The sequence below is a fragment of the Pleurodeles waltl genome, chromosome 5 (assembly GCF_031143425.1).
Source record: "Pleurodeles waltl isolate 20211129_DDA chromosome 5, aPleWal1.hap1.20221129, whole genome shotgun sequence".
In the NCBI taxonomy this organism is placed as follows: domain Eukaryota; kingdom Metazoa; phylum Chordata; class Amphibia; order Caudata; family Salamandridae; genus Pleurodeles; species Pleurodeles waltl.
Genome location: NC_090444.1, coordinates 1,802,197,600 through 1,802,215,212, shown reverse-complemented (window position 1 = coordinate 1,802,215,212; position 17,613 = coordinate 1,802,197,600). Strand labels below are relative to the sequence as shown.

At 44.8% G+C, this 17,613-nt stretch overlaps 1 protein-coding gene across 3 annotated transcripts in view; it reads left to right on the top strand.

Annotated features, from left to right (window-relative positions):
- The first annotated feature begins 10,259 nt into the window (after positions 1-10,259).
- The window catches only part of TJAP1 (tight junction associated protein 1), a 229,340-nt gene continuing 221,986 nt past the window's right edge, over positions 10,260-17,613 (top strand). For 2 of the 3 annotated variants that reach the window (XM_069236265.1, XM_069236263.1), the window contains exon 1: positions 10,271-10,396. The gene's annotated coding sequence lies outside the window, so the exon portion shown is untranslated. Of the gene's footprint in view, positions 10,397-17,613 lie in introns of all 3 variants that reach the window. The other variant, XM_069236262.1, reaches the window with a different exon arrangement.

The window sequence follows — 17,613 nt, the reverse complement described above, 5'->3', positions numbered from 1 at the left end:
ACACATACGCTTGTGCTCATATAGACTGGTGCTCACATCGATCGGTGCTCACATATATCTGTGCTCACCTTCGTTTATGCTCACATAGATTGTTGGTTCATACATAGATTGGTGATCTCATATATTTATTGGTGCTCACATTCATTTGTGGTTTATAGATTAGTACTCAAGTTGGTTGGTTTATGTCAACATACACTGACATACATTTGTGCTCACACAGATATATGCACACGTTGATTGGTGCTCATATATGTTGGTGCTCACATACGTTTGTGTTCACATAGATTGGTGCTCTCATATATTTATTGGTGCTCACATTCGGTTGTGGTTACACAGATTGGTGGTCATGTTGGTGTTCACATATATTGGTGCTCACACAAGCCTGCGTGCACATAGATTGGTGCTCCAATTTATTGCTGCTCACATTTGTTTGTGCTCATATAGATTGATGCTCACGTTGGTTGGTGCTTACATGTATGCATGCTCACATATGTTCGCGCTAACAGATGGGTGCTTGGTTTTCACACTTGCTGGTGCGTAGGTTTAGTAGCTTTTTAAATAAACTGGTGCTCACATACATTTGCACCTATGCATTGGTGCTCACGTTGGTGAGTGGTCACACATACTGGTCTTCACATGCGTTTCTGCGCCCATAGATTGGCGCCCAATGTGCTGCTCACATGTATTGTGCTCACATTGATTAGTGCTCACATGTACTAACATATGTTTGTGTGCATTTACATTGGTGCTCACATTGGATAGTGCTCACATATACTGGTGCTCATATACATTTGTGCTCACACAGATTTTTGACCACGTATATTGGTACTCACATGAATTAGTGATCACAAATATGTATATCATTACTGGTGCCCACAAGGGCAGGTGCTCGCCGGAGCAGGTACTCACTGACATTCGTACTCACAAAAGTGAAAGAAGATAGAAGGTTGTTCCTACACGTATGTGCTGGTTTTTACACTTCAGCAACAAGATACAGTGTTTGATGTTCACAGTTCATGCGTACAAGACACTCAAAGTGGAACTAAATGATGAATGTACCAAAGTAGCCTTGAAATCCTAGAGTTAGGTTTTTAAGCTCAAAGCAGCTGCCATCTCATGGTGCCCCGTGCTCAGATGAAGCTGGGTGGGTGTGTAGTCTGCGGCGACTACAGTATGGATGGAAGAAGGAGCACAGCACTTGACTCAAGAATCTGAGTCGAGAGGGGATGAGTCTATGGGCTTTTCTCAGGTCATTTAAGACCTATTGTTTTTGGTTAATATAACATTTTGTATAAACATTAAGCCACTCTGTAACCTTTTGTATATATATAAAATAGTTGTACTGTTTTCCTACAGATCCACTTTTGTTATAGACTAAGTAAATCAGGGTGTGGCTTGAAAAAGATCTGTTTTTAAGGTCTTGCCAGAGGCTGCACATGTGCTGTTGCTTGCAAGACATTTTGTTTACTTATAAAGGGCTTATTTCCCATCCACTGCTTTTCAATAGCTGGCTTCATCATCAGTCTCATTTTCTTGCTTCTCTTTGGTCAGCCCATACCAGTATCACTTCCTCTTCATGCATTTGTCTCTCCCCTGGAGAATGGCCCAAGTACCGCTTTCTAGCCCAGTGTGTGTCCTTCCATTGCTTACACTATACTTCGGAGGTACTTTTTCCCATTTTAAAGCACTTTATAAGAAAGAGTACATATGTTTGCAGGTCGCCCCCACCTTCCCGCACTGTGCTATTGCTTGCCCCGTTGTTGTTCATTGCCTCATTGTTGTTGCTTGCTCTGTCCCTCCCCTCATGCATTGTTTTGCTAGCCCTATCCCACCTGTGTTGTGTAACTTGCCCCATGCCCCTACCCCTTCCAACATTGTGTTGCTTGCTCCTTCCCCCACCCCTGCATTGTGTTGCTTGCCTTGTCCTCCTACTCTCTCCTTCATTGTGTTCCTTGCCCCGTCCCTCCCATCAGAAAAAAAAGCACTGAGAAACGGCCTGTACTGGCCACATCATAGCCCTTTTTTGCCTAAATTTTAGCCAATCAATCAATCAGAGTATTTGTAAAGCGCACTACTCACCCGTGAGGGTCTCAAGGCGCTGAGGGGAGGGGGGGCTACTACTGCTCGAACAGCCATGTCTTGAGATGTCTCCTGAAAGTAAGTAGGTCCTGTGTCTGACGCAGGTGGATTGGAAGAATGTTCCACGTCTTGGCGGCAAGGTGGAAGAACGATCTGCCACCGGTGGTCGTTCTGTGGATGTGTGGGACGGTGGCGAGGGCAAGGTCGGCGGAGTGAAGCTGTCGGGTCGGGGTGTAGAAGGAGAGCTATCTGTTGAGGTATTCTGGTCCAGTGTCGTGCAGTGCCTTGTGAGCGTGGGTGAGGAGTTTGAACGTGATTCTCTTGTTGACGGGGAGCCAGTGTAGGTCTCTCAGGTGGGCTGTGATGTGGCAGTGGCGGGGATGTCCAGGATGAGGCGTGCGGAGGCGTTCTGTATGCGTTGCAGTCTTTTCTGGAGCTTGGCTGTGGTTACTGTGTAGAGGGCATTGCCGTAGTCCAATTTGCTGCTTTCGAGGGCTTGGGTGACTTTCCTTCGGGTTTCAGTGGGGATCCATTTGTAGATCTTCCGAAGCATGCAGAGGGTGTTGAAGCAGGAGGAGGAGATGGCGTTGAGTTGCTGGGTCATTGATAGTGATGAGTCCAGGATGAATCCCAGATTGCGTGCGTGGTCGGTGGGGTTCCCACATAGCCACACTGCTGTACAACATGGCTAAAAGACATTGACAAAGCCAATAGGTCTGGCATTGGTGAGACCTATTGGCTTTGCCAATGCTTGTTACATGTACGCCGTTTCTCTGAAGAATAGAAGGCTTCACAGTCGAAAAATGGGTTTATCACTATGTTTCACCTTGATTGGCCACTGTATTTGAACATCATACATGCTAACAGACCTGATTCAGCTGGAAGACTCCCAATTTTTTAAGACCAAAATGGGTTCATTTTAGCTGTCTCCGGCCTAAAATTGCCTCTGCTTCCCTGTCATTCAATGGGGAAGCTACATTCCCCTGATTTGTTTTAAAAATCTCCCTCTTTGCAAGTTGAAAATGTTGGCATGTATGTGTCATCTTGTGACTGATTCAAAGCTCATGGGACATGTAGCTATTGGTTTGAAATATTACTGTTTGTTTCAAATCAGCTTTGAGTTTAGTAATAAAGAGAAATAAGGCCAGCGGTCGAAGTGCATTACAAAAAGTATGGGAACTGTGATGCTGCATGCAGTGGGGGTGGGGTCAGGGAGTGTGGGGGCGTGGTCAAAGGTGTGGCTAAAAAATAAAATATTCTGTGAGTTTTTTTGGTCTTAAATGAAAAATATATTTAAAAAGTTGTTACTTATTGGGAAATGCATTGTAGTACATTATGAAACCTCTTTTAGTTAGTGCACTGCAGAGGTTTGTGTGAAACCATAGAGCCATAGAATTAAGTCTTGATTGGTGTAATGGAGAAAAGTGACATGTACTTTTAGAGCTATGAGGTCACAGCCTGTGACAGAAAGCACTGTGAATACGTAATTCATTGTTTTAAACTCGCATTTCCCACAGTATGAGATAGACTGCTACAAAATGTGCTAAATGTTTAAGTTAAAATGGTGCTTCTAAAATATATATTTTAGTAATACCCAGTGTTCATAATGCATTTTTTATTTTACATTACTGTCCTATCAACAATACAATTAGAAGCATGCACTTCAAAGCTCACTTAATTCTTTGCGCTACCATTCAAAAAGAATAAATCTTTTTCACCACACAGCTTCGAGTGATTAGGTCAATTAAAGCCAGTACCCGCTCCAAAGCATCCATTACATTTGCAGACAAACTTGTAACACATATTTGAATTTCTATGTCAGGACCGGAGGTGAGGATTATGCACATGCATCATCTTTTTTCACTTTTTATTAACAGCAGGTTCAAAGTTCAACAATAAAACGAACTACAACACCCATGGGACCACATCCCCAAGGTAACCAATGTCCAATCACACTACTATCCGACAGTCCGTATAAATATCCCATCACGATGACGTCCGTCCTCTTTCTTCACTGCTCACTTGTCAGATAAGTGTCATCCCTGAGAGAGCGTAGTTTAAACATTACCTATTTTAGATGTGAAATGCTTATATTTAACAATGCTGCATTAACAATATTATTAATTGAAACATATTTTAAACGTGGAGAATTTTTCACATGCATAAACTAATGTCGACGGTAAGAAATAATTGCTTGTATTATGACTAACTGAAAATATTAACACGTATAAAGATTGCATTTTATTAGAATCCTTAAGTTAGCGTGAGTCGAAAACTAGCTGTGTAGCTCTCATATTAAAGCGTATTTTTCTGTTTCTTCAGTGTGCTGACTCGCAAAGGCCATGACCTAGCATTTGTTCTTTTCTCCGCTTATTGTATCATTAACAGTTATATTCCCATCCGCATGCTAGCAGCTTTAGTATAAAAATTATAAGCTTTGCAACAAATATGGACACTTTCAATGACATCGAATCACGGAAAAGAGAACTCTTGACCCGAAGAGTGTGCCAGAAAATGAAGTAACCCCAGATGTGCCACCTACGAAAAACGTCAATTATGAAGACCAATTAGAAGAATGTAAATTATCATAGAATGACAAGTGCATTACTTAATGTATAATTTGATAGGTTACAGATAGTGGGGTGTAGTGACTGTCCAATAGAATTTTGGGGGAATGTATTACAAAAAAGGGATAAAAACTCATGACACAAGAGACAAGACGCATTAGGTAGGGAATGATATCGATTTGCATCCAGAAACTCTGTCACTCTATTTGGTGATTTGAGACTTAGACAAAACCATCCTCACCCTTAGTAGTCCTTTTACATTTTCCTCCTTATGAGGGAAGTGCCCCCTGCCCTTAGATTAGATAGACTGACGGCGATCTAACTGATGTCCTGAAGACGAAGACTGATCCTGTATGCTGACCTATTTTGAGGAGGGTAATTATACTGTTGCTAATGGAAATTCATTTGCTTGCCTTTTCTTTCTAGGTACCAACTGCTGTGTATTTTTGATAAGAGACCTTAGTTAGATGTTTTCCAAATTGATGTTCTAAATTGTTTTGCATGAAGCCCAACATGCTGATGCTAATTAGTGGCTAGATGAGGCATTCACCATGACTGACGTGGTTGACTTGACTGACGTGGTGCTTTGCTGAACTAAGACATATAAGAGATTCTATGCATTTTGATTTGTTTACCTCCTTATTACTATCTTATGTTTGTGATCATTGCATTGTTGAAACCTTATCATAGTTGCCGCATTGTGACTATGTTTTTTTGCTTCTTGGTTTTGAGATTAATACATTTGCTATTAGATTGTAATCAATAGGGAATAAAATTCACAAAACTTCAATAAGGTGTGGTTATTTATGACTGAAAAGTCATGGTTGCGCCGAAGGTTTACTAATGTCTAAAGTAAAATATATTGTGGTGTTATATGTTGACAATATTATTGATATATTGATCAGTTGTCTCGTCTTACGGTGTCTCACCACTGGGTCAAAAGATTCATCGGCCTAAAACGAGTCCCGATGTGTATAAATTAACATAGAAGGACGCGTTAGCATCCCTTTTTCTGTCTCTGAGTTGGAAGAGTTCTGAAGTTATACTTTATTGAATATTTGCCTTGTTCTACGGTTTTGACATTGTATTGCCGCGCACGCGCTGCTCTGTGTGGCTGCTTTGCAACCGAGACGCGCGGTAGGCATTTTTCTGGTTTTCAGAAGCGTTCCTTAAGCGGTTTGAGCCGCGTAAGCGCTCAAACGACTCAGGGCAATGCGTTAGGGTTTTAAGTGAGTTTCCCTGCTCACTTTCAACCCTCCAACCCCCGCATTACACCACTTTGGCGGTTGACTATTTTCTGCCATCGCAACGCGACGATCGTGCGTCGAGGCCTTGCTGCCTCGGAGGCTTTTACCTGACAAGAGTGCGGGGGGGCTTCCCTGTGGATATTTTTGTAGGGAGTTTCCTGTCATTTTTTCTCCTCTGTGTCCCTCAATGCAGTCCTCACAGGACCATGATAATCACCCCACCCTGTCCCCGGGGAAGGGCTCCTCTCAGCGGGCTCTGCCCCCTGAGGTGGATCTCCTCCTTACACAGGCCATCAGCAGGGCCTTGGGCCCCTTAAAGGATAGTGTGACCAGATTGTCTGAATATGTCTTCAAGGGGACAGGCACATTTGGGGGCACGGGGGCTGACCTTAAGGGAACGGCAGCCCCCAAGAAACTTCGCAAGTGTGACGCGGGGCACCTGGAGGGCTTTGGTATTCTTACTGAAGCCTTCCGTAAGAGTGTGCGTCTTTTCGGAGTCAGACTCGGCACTGATAGACACGGAAGTCCAGGGGCTTCTGCAAAAAGAAGCAATTTGCCTATCGACCATTCATCCCAGAGGTTTTGTGAGCAATCTCTTTCTCGTAGAGAAGAAAGACAAGGGCTTCCGACCAGTCATCAATCTCAAAGCCTTCAACGACTAGGTCGTTTATCGACACTTCAAAATGGAGGGCATCCACATGCTCAGGGATCTCCTGTTGCACGGGGATTGGATGATTCGTTTGGACCTCAAGGACGCCTACCTTACGGTCCCAATCTTTCCCCCTCACCGTCGGTTCCTTCAGTTCATTTGGAAGGATCAGGTGTTCGAGTTTACGTCCCTGCCGTTCGGTCTGTCGTCAGCACCGTGGTGCTTCACGAAGCTGCTCAAACCAGTAGTGGAGTACCTACGGTCTCGAGGGATCCGCCTGATCATTTACCTCGAGGACATCCTTCTGATGGACCAGTCGCGCACGCGACTCATATCCAATGCGAACACAACTATTCAGCTCCTCCAGGACTTGGGGTTCATGGTAAACTCACAGAAATCAGACCTGCTTCCCTCGCAGTCCATGACCTTTCTGGGGTTTCTCATTGATTCCCAGGCGGCCTCCCTCAGTCTCCCGGGCTCAAAGATTACAAAAATCAAGAAGGAGTTGTCCAAGGTCTTGAGGCGGGACAGAATCTTGCTACGGCAGTTGGCTAAAGTGGTGGGACTCCTCTCATCCTCGATTCAGGCTATCTTCCCGGGACCGCTCCACTACAGGGCCCTCCAGCGTCTCAAAGTCCATCACCTGCGACGCGGCCTCTCTGACTCCGAGCTGGTAGCTCTTCCCCAAGAGGCACGGACAGAGATCCAGTGGTGGCTGGATCATATGGAGGCGTGGAACGGCAGGGTGATCTTTGGAGCCTCGCCAGATCTTGTGATAGAGTCGGACGCCAGCCGTTACGGCTGGGGGGCTCGTTGTGGGGATATCTCTTTCGGGGGATGCTGGACCCACCGGGAACTCAGCCTCCACATCAACTGTCTGGAACTCCTAGCGGGTTCTTTCGCGATCAGATCTCTGACGCGGGACAAGGTCTCTTGTTGCATTCTCCTCAGAATGGACAACATTTCGGCGGTTCAGTACATAAACCGTTTGGGGGGTACCCGCTCGAAGGCTCTGGCGGAGTTGGCAAAGGATTTCTGGCACTTCTGCCTCCAACATCAAATCTCGGTGATGGCGGAATACCTCCCGGGGTCCCAGAATACCCTGGCGGACTGGAACTCCAGATATCTGGAGGACCCCAGCGATTGGCGTCTAGACAGAACGGTGTTCCTATCTCTTCTGGATCGGTGGGGCCCCTGTTCAGTGGACCTCTTTGCATCCCGATGGAACGCCCAGCTACCCCGGTACTTCAGCTGGCGCCCGGATCCCGGTGCGACGGCAGTGGACGCCTTTCTTCAGGACTGGGGTCGGGATCAGAATTATGCATTTCCCCCTTTCCTCTTGATCCCGAGAGTGACAGCACAGATTCGTCGCCAAGGGGCGACAGTGATCTTGATCACCCCACTTTGTCGGTCACAGGTGTGGTTCCCCTCACTTCTGGAGCTCTCCTGCGATCTTCCAATTCCGCTTCCGGTCAGCCCGACCATTCTGTTGAATCCAGAGGGACAATCTTACCCGATGGTCCTTCAGGGCCATCTCTCGCTGGTAGCTTGGAGGATTTCCGGGATCGTTGGACGGACCACAGACTTTCACAGGAGGCTGAGAGATTCATCAGACAAGCCTGGGCCCCAAGTACCTGTAAGAGGTACAGATCGGCCTGGAACCACTGGGCTCGTTGGTGCGTGGGAAGGCACGTCAATCCCATGGGGGCCCACATTACAGATATCATAAATTTCTTGCCCGATCTAGCGGCTTCCGGTCAGTCCTATTGCTCGATCAACTCGGTCCGATCCGCGATATCGGCGGGTCACCCCCAGTTAATAACTGCTGTTGGGGGAGCATCCGTGGGTGTGCAAACTACTGAAAGGCATTAGATTAACCAGACCTCCTGAGCCCAGGTATTCGTCCCTATGGGATGTCAACCAGGTTTTGCGTCTATTGACCTCCTGGGCGGATAATCAGTACCTCTCACGGAAGCAGTTATCAGCTAAATTGGCTACTCTGCTATGCCTCATCTCGTGTAAACGAGTCTCAGATGTTAGAGCTTTAGATATTTCCGCTAGAGTTTTTTCTCCAGAAGGAGTGACTTTCACGATTTCACGACGTACAAAGTGTAATACCAGGTTGGTAACCTATCCAGCGTTTGAGTATACTCCCAAATTGTGTGTCGTAAGGTGTCTAAAGACATATGAGGATGTGACGGCAGAACTCCACCCACCGGGTGAGAGACAATTGCTGATTTCAATTAAGAAACCCTTCAGAGCAGTTTCCTCCCCCTCCATTGCCCAGTGGGTCAAATGGATACTGACAGAAGCGGGCATCAATGTTCAGGTCTTTTGGAGCTCACTCCACCTGGGGTGCTATGGCGTCCAAAGCAGTCCAGTTAGGGGGAAGACTGGAGGACATCATGAACGCGGCTGACTGGTCGTCAGAGTAGACTTTTAAAAAGTCATATTTTAAACTTATCCATGAAGCCGCTTCATTAGCGGTAAGTAAGCTTTGAACATGCATAATCCTCGCCTCCGGTCCTGACATAGAATGAGAAATTTCCTAGCTATCGAGAAGGAAAGTTTCAATTCTATTAAGGACACGGAGGCGAGGATTATCCCACCCGACATCATAGGCATGTCGCCCGCCCAGGATGAATTCACCGGATTTGGAGGTGGTATGTTTTTCTAAGCGATCTATGATGTTGCAAACACTGTAATTCAGTCTATTGATGGGAGTGGGATCTCCAATGGTTGTTTAACTTACCTGTTACACTTGGGAAGTATGGGTGTTTATCTCATTGTTCCTATGAACGGAGGCTGCACCTACCTAGCGACAACCTAGCTTCAGTTTGCAGTGAAGTCGAGGACGGACGTCATCGTGATGGGATATTTATACGGACTGTCGGATAGCAGTTTGATTGGACATTGGTTACCCTGGGGATGTGGTCCCATGGGTGTTGTAGTTCGTTTTATTGTTGAACTTTGAACCTGCTGTTAATAAAAAGTGAAGAAAGATTATGCGTGCGCATAATCCTCGCCTCCGTGTCCTTAATAGAATTGAAACTTGCCTTCTCGATAGCTAGGAAATTTTTCATTCTTTCTGCATGCAGAAGCCCGGGCAGGAAGAACTCTTTAGCTGTCTGCCCGGCTTCCCTTTCACCACACGTGAGACTCTCAGAATGGTGTCAAGTGAGGTATTTAAACTGTTGGCATTAACAGTTCCAGGACGGTTGTCTTTTTACAGAGTGTAGGGCAACGGTGTTTCATAAATCATAAAAGTATGGGCAGGTCGTGGCCCTCTTATCCGCCCACTTCGACCACTGAATAAGGCCTATTCCTGGACTCCATGACCTTAAAAGAACTGATTAGGACGTTCAGCAGAGAAAACTAAGCTTTTTTTTTTTTTAACCTTCCACAGTTTGTAGTCCTGCAACATAGCTGTCCCGCTTTCGTCATACTAACTTTTTAAAGTTAGCAGTCTAGTTCTTTTCCTTAAAGTTTTCATAGGCCGTCCGCGCACCGTAGCGTCTCCGTCAGTGATACAGCAATACGCATGCGCGCTCGCAGGATTCCCTTTTTGCACCAAGCGGGAGACCAAATATTTCGGCTCTGTTTATTGTGAGCGCGCATGCGCGAAAAGCCCTCACGTCACGTAGTGCGCCCTGCGCTGCTAGGTACCGAAATGAAGTGGCGTGCTAACACGCATGCGCGCAACGGGGCACATGCGCAGTGCTGGCGCCGGGAATTGACATATGGGGAGCTTCAAGTTACGGATCAGCGCCTGCAGGGGGAGAATGGAGGCGCTTTCCTCGGAGGCAGCACTGCCAGCTCTCCCCGAGCGCGGCAGAGCCCGGTAGCGAGGCCTGGTGAGTACCCAGATACCTCATCAGCACTCCCTCCTTGTAGCTGCATCAGCCCTGCAGGCGTGGGACAAGCCGCCTGACGCGCAAAGTTTATTTACCCACTTCTCGCCTTGACCGGCGGCAGTGCCGAGGGATGGGTGGCCAGGCCCCGAATACTAAAATGCTATGTTTACTCTTCACTTGGCCGCGCCTTAAAGCAAACCCTGAATATAAATTGTTTGTTTTCCTCCAAAGGGCCCTCCCTCAAGCACAGAAAGTTTCCCCCCCCCCCAAAAAAAGTCTCGCTCCATCCCATGTTTAATTTTGTAAGTAAAGCCTCTGTTTCCGTTAAGCTGTGCATGTTTTGGCATGCACAGATTTGGAGTTTTGGGTGCAATATTTAACTAAATGGCACATCTGGGAGTAAAACCACATATCCATCTGACAAGGTCAACAACGTAGTCTCCATGGAGCATTTTCTGTCTGGTATCCAATAGTGCAATTTTTGATTCATTTGCATTTTGGCTCTTTACATCTGCAATTACATTGAGGAAAACCAAACTACAGGGATATTGCTAGCCATTAATGTCAATTTCGAGCTGCACGTTATTCCTGTCTGAAAATCATGCATGCCTGCTTTTTTACGCCAACAAAAATCTGGTGGTTTCTCTGTAAACGTGCATGCAAGAAAAACTTTTAGAGAAGTTATTTCCTCAAGTTATTCTGTATTTATGGTTGGAAAATCAAAACTCCATGAGTAATTGTGCATCTCTCTAATTTCGGTAACATTTTTGCCCCTGGGTTTAGTGAGTCCGTTTAAATAGCCTCTTAAGATGTCATGTTTTCCGGGAGGACTTGGAACAGACTGGGGGGATGGGGGGGGGGGGGTGTCAATAATAGCATTTGAAAACTCTATCAATAATATTCATAGACTGGCAGTACTTGAATCAAGAAGATTGGTAGCCCGTTGCGCGGTGTATGACTCGGATTCTGACTGTCCCCCAGAATGTTTAGGTTCACAGTGGCAGGGTAATTAAACAGATGGATAACCTATCTCAAACACTCACTTAAATTCAAGCCTGTCCTTTGAAGCATCATCATATAAGTGATGACTGCTAACCTCATAACACAACCTCAAAGTGCATCTTTTGCAGTGAGTCTGTTTGGTTTGGCAGCAGTAATCATCTGCGGGGTAGATAATCCTCTCACCTCCAGCACACATTAACAGTTCATGTTGACTTAGAATCCACCTGGCGGGGCAGAAGCAGGACCATTATGAATTGACTGGTTACTCTTACCACCTCGATCGTGCTATGAATGTTTACGTTTTCCATCAAAATCTCCTGAAGTAACAGCAGCAGGACCACTGAAGACATGGGTAAACCTCCTCAAATAAATATTTTGTACATACGACCTACCTCAAACTAACTTACCTCAAAAAATAATTGTTTCATATGTCGTCCCCATTGTTCTTACAGAACAAGGCTAATTGATAAACGGTAAACTCAGAGATACCCAGATTACCTAGACACCCAGTATATACTTAGACTAGCAGTTTCTAAAAAAAAAAAAAAAAATCTTAATCTTAAAACAAGTTCTGCCGGACTGTCAGTATCGCAGTTGGTGGTCAATATGTAAATTGACTTCACGACCCATTGCGTTGTTTCCCATTTTGCCTCCAAACTGAACCTTGTTAGAAATTTCCAGAAGAGATTATCTTTTATTAGGTCGAGCTCGCAAGCGCTCTGGCCTGTTGTAATCTATCTGTGGGCTATTAACCATGACCACCGCACGCCCATCACTATCAATCGTTCATTGGCTTGCCTTTCAAAAATCCTTTGTCATCATTGGTAAATTATTTTTGATTGTCCCTCCTTGGGGCAGTTTTGTTACCACCTTGGCTATCAACCCTGTTACATAGATAATTACACGATTGCTGACAAGTTTCACTGCAAACAAACTCGTGTCTCTCCTTTGTGCTCATTGCGGCCATGGTGTTTTGAATCAGCTTGCTTATGTCAACTGTTTTACTTTTCATTTTCAATTTATGTGGCAAGAAAAGTCCAGTTAGGAATTTACAGCGCTAATAGCTCTAACTTGAGCAAACGTGAGACCCATTGCATTGCAAATGCTTGTTTTGGAGTTGGTCGAGAGGGTGAGCAGAACTGTTGTTAAACACAAACATGTGGATGTTGTAACTGTGTTGCATTTGTTAATGCTTGCATGGTTCTATGTATTGGCAGCTAGCTGATGGCTGCAAATCTAGTTTGGGAGGAGCCCTATTGCAAATTGATAAGCACAAAGAGTACATACTTCCTGTGAACTGAGTCCAGCAGACTACAAATATTCAGTCAGTCACTTTTAAGCCTGGATAATAGAGTAATGCAAGTCCTACATCTGAGACTTTGTAAGTCACACACCATCATTTATCTAGGGCTGAGGGTTACATTGGGGATGTACATGTTTTTTTGGTGTATTGCAGAGGAGGACTGAACAAGTGTTTTGTCTCCGGATGTCACATCTACTAATATGGAGTTTGTCCAGAGAGGCTGGGCAGAAGCAAGATGTTTAGCTGTCCATGACCTGTCTCTTGAAGATGATATTTTAATGAGGGGGAGAAAAACGTTCTCCCCTTGTGTTTTTATGAAATACATTTTGACATTTGGACACTAGGGTCACCTGGGAATGACCGTGAGTAGACTTGGAATTATACTGAAAAATAACCAATTGAGGCACCTTCGATATTTGCTAATTTAAATTTTCTGTAATAGGAGCTTGAGATCCTGGGAGATCTGTTTTCGGATTCAGGCCATTGTCCCCGTACGTGAGCATAGGAATTATCCTAAATAAACGTACAGTGGCTTCATGCATTAGCTCTGTAACACACAAGAGATTGCACATTAATTACATATGATTTTAATGAAGGTGGTTGATAGCAATGCGCATTACCTGCCAAATGGATATTTTCCATCTTTCTCAAACTTTTTCCATTTTAACATTTACATTTTAACATCAAGCTGAAAGTAAATAGTTCATCTTCATGCTTAAAAAGTAATGTGGAAACCATATCCTTGTTAATTACGGAATCTTTGCCCGAGGAAAAGCAACAAATATAATACTCAGTCACATAATATATTGGAGTTTATACATAGTGTTCAGAAAAAGCATTTATGTGGTTGCTGAAGACACTGGTATAAGAGTCTGTGATTATAGATGCAAAATGGGCAAACTCCAATTTTATCAGTTGCACGGTGTCAAGGGCAGGGCTATAAAAGTGTGTGATATGCTAAGACTCCAGGTTCAGGGAGGTATAAAGAAGGGAATTTTTAAGGTAGGTCTAGCTAGCGTATGTGTCTGAAGGTCAGTGGTGGAAAGTTGAAAGGGTGGTGATGTTGTCAAATGGTCTCGATTGTCGGCACCAGGCTGAAGCTGTCGGTTTCTGGATAGTGAGTAGAGATTCAGGCTAGCTCACATGAGAGATTTAGGAATTGTTCCTTATTGTTTATTAGCCTGGCAAAAAGATTTTGAAGTGTTGGATTTTTCTATTTTCTTCTCTTTCTGTGTCTTTTGTTTTGTTATGTATGTTCATATAATTTTCTATGTCACCCAGGCTAATGCCCAAGTTGACTGATAGAATGAACAAATGAGCCATAAAAATGGCTGTAAGGAGTGGCTTGAGTGTAAACTATGCAGTTAAATATTTAGTTTGGGTCATTCGCACTACAATCTGTGTACATACTCGCATGACTCAATTTGCTTGAATTCAGGAGCGACCTGCTGGTTCTAAATTTGTCACCCATTTCCTGAAGGATTTGGTCACTGGAGACAGCAAGTAAGTTTTAGAGAAAATTGATGGTCACAAAAGAACTGGTAGAGGTGATTGGCTGAGAGTGAAGCCTGGAAGAGTGACTGTTGGTTGTCCAAATTTAGGGTGCCCTATCAGGTTAAGTGTGCATCTGGAAATTTGGATAAAACTGGAGAATGGCAGAGCTGGAATTTGCAGCATCACCATTCCATCAGAGGCAGTGCTGGTCAGCTGGCCTCTGGGAGACATCACAGAGGTCCCTCCACAATAAAGAAACCTTTATAATGACAACATGTGTATGTGGCTGTGATTACAACAGTTTACCCTAAGGGGTGTTCTGATGCTAATGTGTACGGTAGAGAAGGATGTCGGGTTTCCTTTCAGAGGCAGGCACCTGATTTAGCCTGCTTAATGGCATTTGATGAAAATGACTTAACCGCTTTAGACCTCTTTCATTAGTTCCCCAGGGGACACAATCCAAGTGAGAATGTCAGGCAGAGGCTGAGAAGGATCACAGCAAGGTCTGGCAATGGCTGTGAGCAGTTGTTTTGGTTTTGGATTCCATCCTTCTGATGTCTGAAATCTAACTGGGAGTTATTGAGGAAGTTGTTTCTTTTCTGTTGGGTGGATAGCTGTGAAATTATTTGTGAGGGGAGGATTCTCAAACAAACCAGAGGCCGGTTTATAGTTTGCCATGTCTTGTGGACCTGCATTTTTAATTCATTTTAATATAAATAGTCGGCTTGCAATAACATCCTTTAGTTTCTGGACATCAATGTGTGAGCTTTGGCCTGCATTATTCAAACTTGTGAAGATTACTAATTTGATGGTAACATGTCATTATTTTTGTTTTGGGAGGAGGGACATTCAATGCCTGCGAGTAGACTGCAAACATTTGGGAGGATCTGAAAATGTATTCAAAATGGTGGAAGTTGGGAGTATGGGAGCAGGTTGGAAAAGTGCGGGGGGGGTGGCACCAAATTGAAAAAACTGAGGTAATCTAACGGATTGGAAATTCAGGATGGTGGCGCAGAGGAATTGTACACATCGGAGAGATCTTTGATCTGATCAGATTAGAAATTGGACGAGAGGCCTGAGAGCACAATGGAACTATTCTTCTGCACAAAGGGCAGTGGTTTGATGGTATGGAGTTGTATTAGAAGATGGAAGGTGTTAAACTTCATCCTTATGGTGGCCTAAACTCAGACTTTTTGCTTTTCTCCTCCTGTTTTTCTGACCATCTTTTTGTTGGCCTTAGGACTCTGAGCACTTTACCACTGCTAACCAGTGCTAAAGAGCAGGGGCCTCTCCCCTTAAACATGTTAACATTGGTGTATCCACAATTGGTGTATTTAATTTACATATAAGTCCCTTGTAAAGTGGTATACTATATACCTAGGGCATGTAAATTGAATGCTACTAGTGGACATGCAGCACTGATTGTGCCACCCACTTAAGTAGCCCTGTAAACATGCCTCAGGCCTTACACTGCACAGCCTGTGTGTGCCATCTCACTGCCACCCTGACTTGGCATTTCAAGCCTTAAACTCCCCCTTTTTTTTTGTTTTTTTTTAACACATCACCTCTCAATTAGGCACTAGGTAGCCTTTAGGACAGGGTGCAATGTAAACAAAAAGCAGGACGTATACTTTGAAGTTTTCAAGTCCTGTTAATGAAAAACTCCCAAAGTTGTTTTTCATTACTGTGAGACCTGCCCCTCCCATAGGTCAGCATTGGGAATTCCCTATAATACTTTTAAAGCTGCAATTCCTGATCAGAGGAGTAGCTGTATCATGTTTAGTAACACTGTAATGGTAATAATAAATCTCGATTTTTATTATTACTATTTTAGAAATGCCACTTTTTAGAAAGTTGGCATTTCTCTGCACTCGCTACTCTGTGTGCCCACAGCCTATCTCGAATACACGTCTGGCTTGGGCTAGGTGACAGCTACACTTGTGCATTCCCTTCAGACACCCACAACACAGGATACTCTGCTACATCTACATCCATCTGCATACCGCTGGACCTTCCTGAGAAGGAGGTTAGGGAGGGCTTCCACTTACATCTCAAAGGGTAGTGGCCAGAGCCCTCACAAATGGGCTGATTACCTCCCACTGTTAGTCTGGAGCAGAGGCTGACCTGAAAGGGGGACCGGTGCACTTCACAAGAACTGTTTTTAGTACACCCCCCCCCACACACACACACACACACACACACACACACACACCAAAGGCACTTTTCAGTATAAGTACCCACTAAAAACAGTACACTTCCAGGCTCCAGGAAATGCTACTGGAGTAAAGACTGCTGTGTGCAAGGATTGCCACTCTGCCAGGAACTGCTGCCCTGCTGATCTCCGCCCGCTAGCCCAAGACTCATTCACCACACCCAGAGTGAATCCAGGCAGCTTTTGCTTTCTGTTTTCTCTTGCTATTTTAAATCACCCAGAGCGGCTTTGCCAAACTCTGTCGCTTGTGACTTTAATCAGTCGGAGCAGCCCTGCTGAACCTTTTCCGCTCACTACTTCGAATCACCCCAAGCAGCTTTGCTAAACTCTGCTGCTTGCAACTTTGATCATCTGGAATGGCCCTGCTGAACCCTTGACGCTTGTTACTTCAAATGACATGGAGCGGCTTTGCCAAACACTGCTGCTTACAACGTTGTGACCCTGCTGAACCTTTGCCTTTCACTACTTCAAATCACCCCGTGCATCTTTTCCAAACTCTGCTGTTTGCATCTTTGGTCATCTGGGGTACTTCTGCCAAACTTTGCCACATGCAGCTTCAGTCACCCGGAGCAGCCCTGATAGCTGCCACTGCCCATATTCTTCCTGCACCTGGAGTGGCCTTGCTGAAGACAGCTGCCGCACCGTTACCAACACCAGCTTCCCTGGTGACCACGCCTGAGTCACCCGTCAGCTCCCCAACAGCAGCACAGCCAGGACATTACTGTAGTCTGTGGAATCAACTCCCACTTGTGCAGAGCACTCCCCAGCACCACCTCTTAGATCACATCATTGATTATCAACCTTGCTTTATTTTGGACTCTGCAAAGCAAATATTTAACCATTTATGAATTGGAGATCTGTATCGTGCTTATTTTAAATTAACCAGATAAGCAAGGTTTATTTTTCAGCATTTATGTGGAGTCTCTTTTTGTGGTGTACCTCCTATGATTGTGTGTGCGCTGCACAAATACTTTACACATTGCCTCCTAAGTTAGGCCTACCTGCTCTAGACCAAGATAGCAGAGGGTGAGCACATGCTAATTTAAGCTGTGTAATTGACTCGCCCTGGCTAGGATTGTGGTCCCTACTTGGAGAGGGTGCATACCTCTGCCAACCCAATTTGTAACAGAAGGGGGTTACCGGGAGCAGAGTGAAAATGCTGTAATGAGTGGTCTGGGAGCACATTGGAAATAAATGGATATTGTT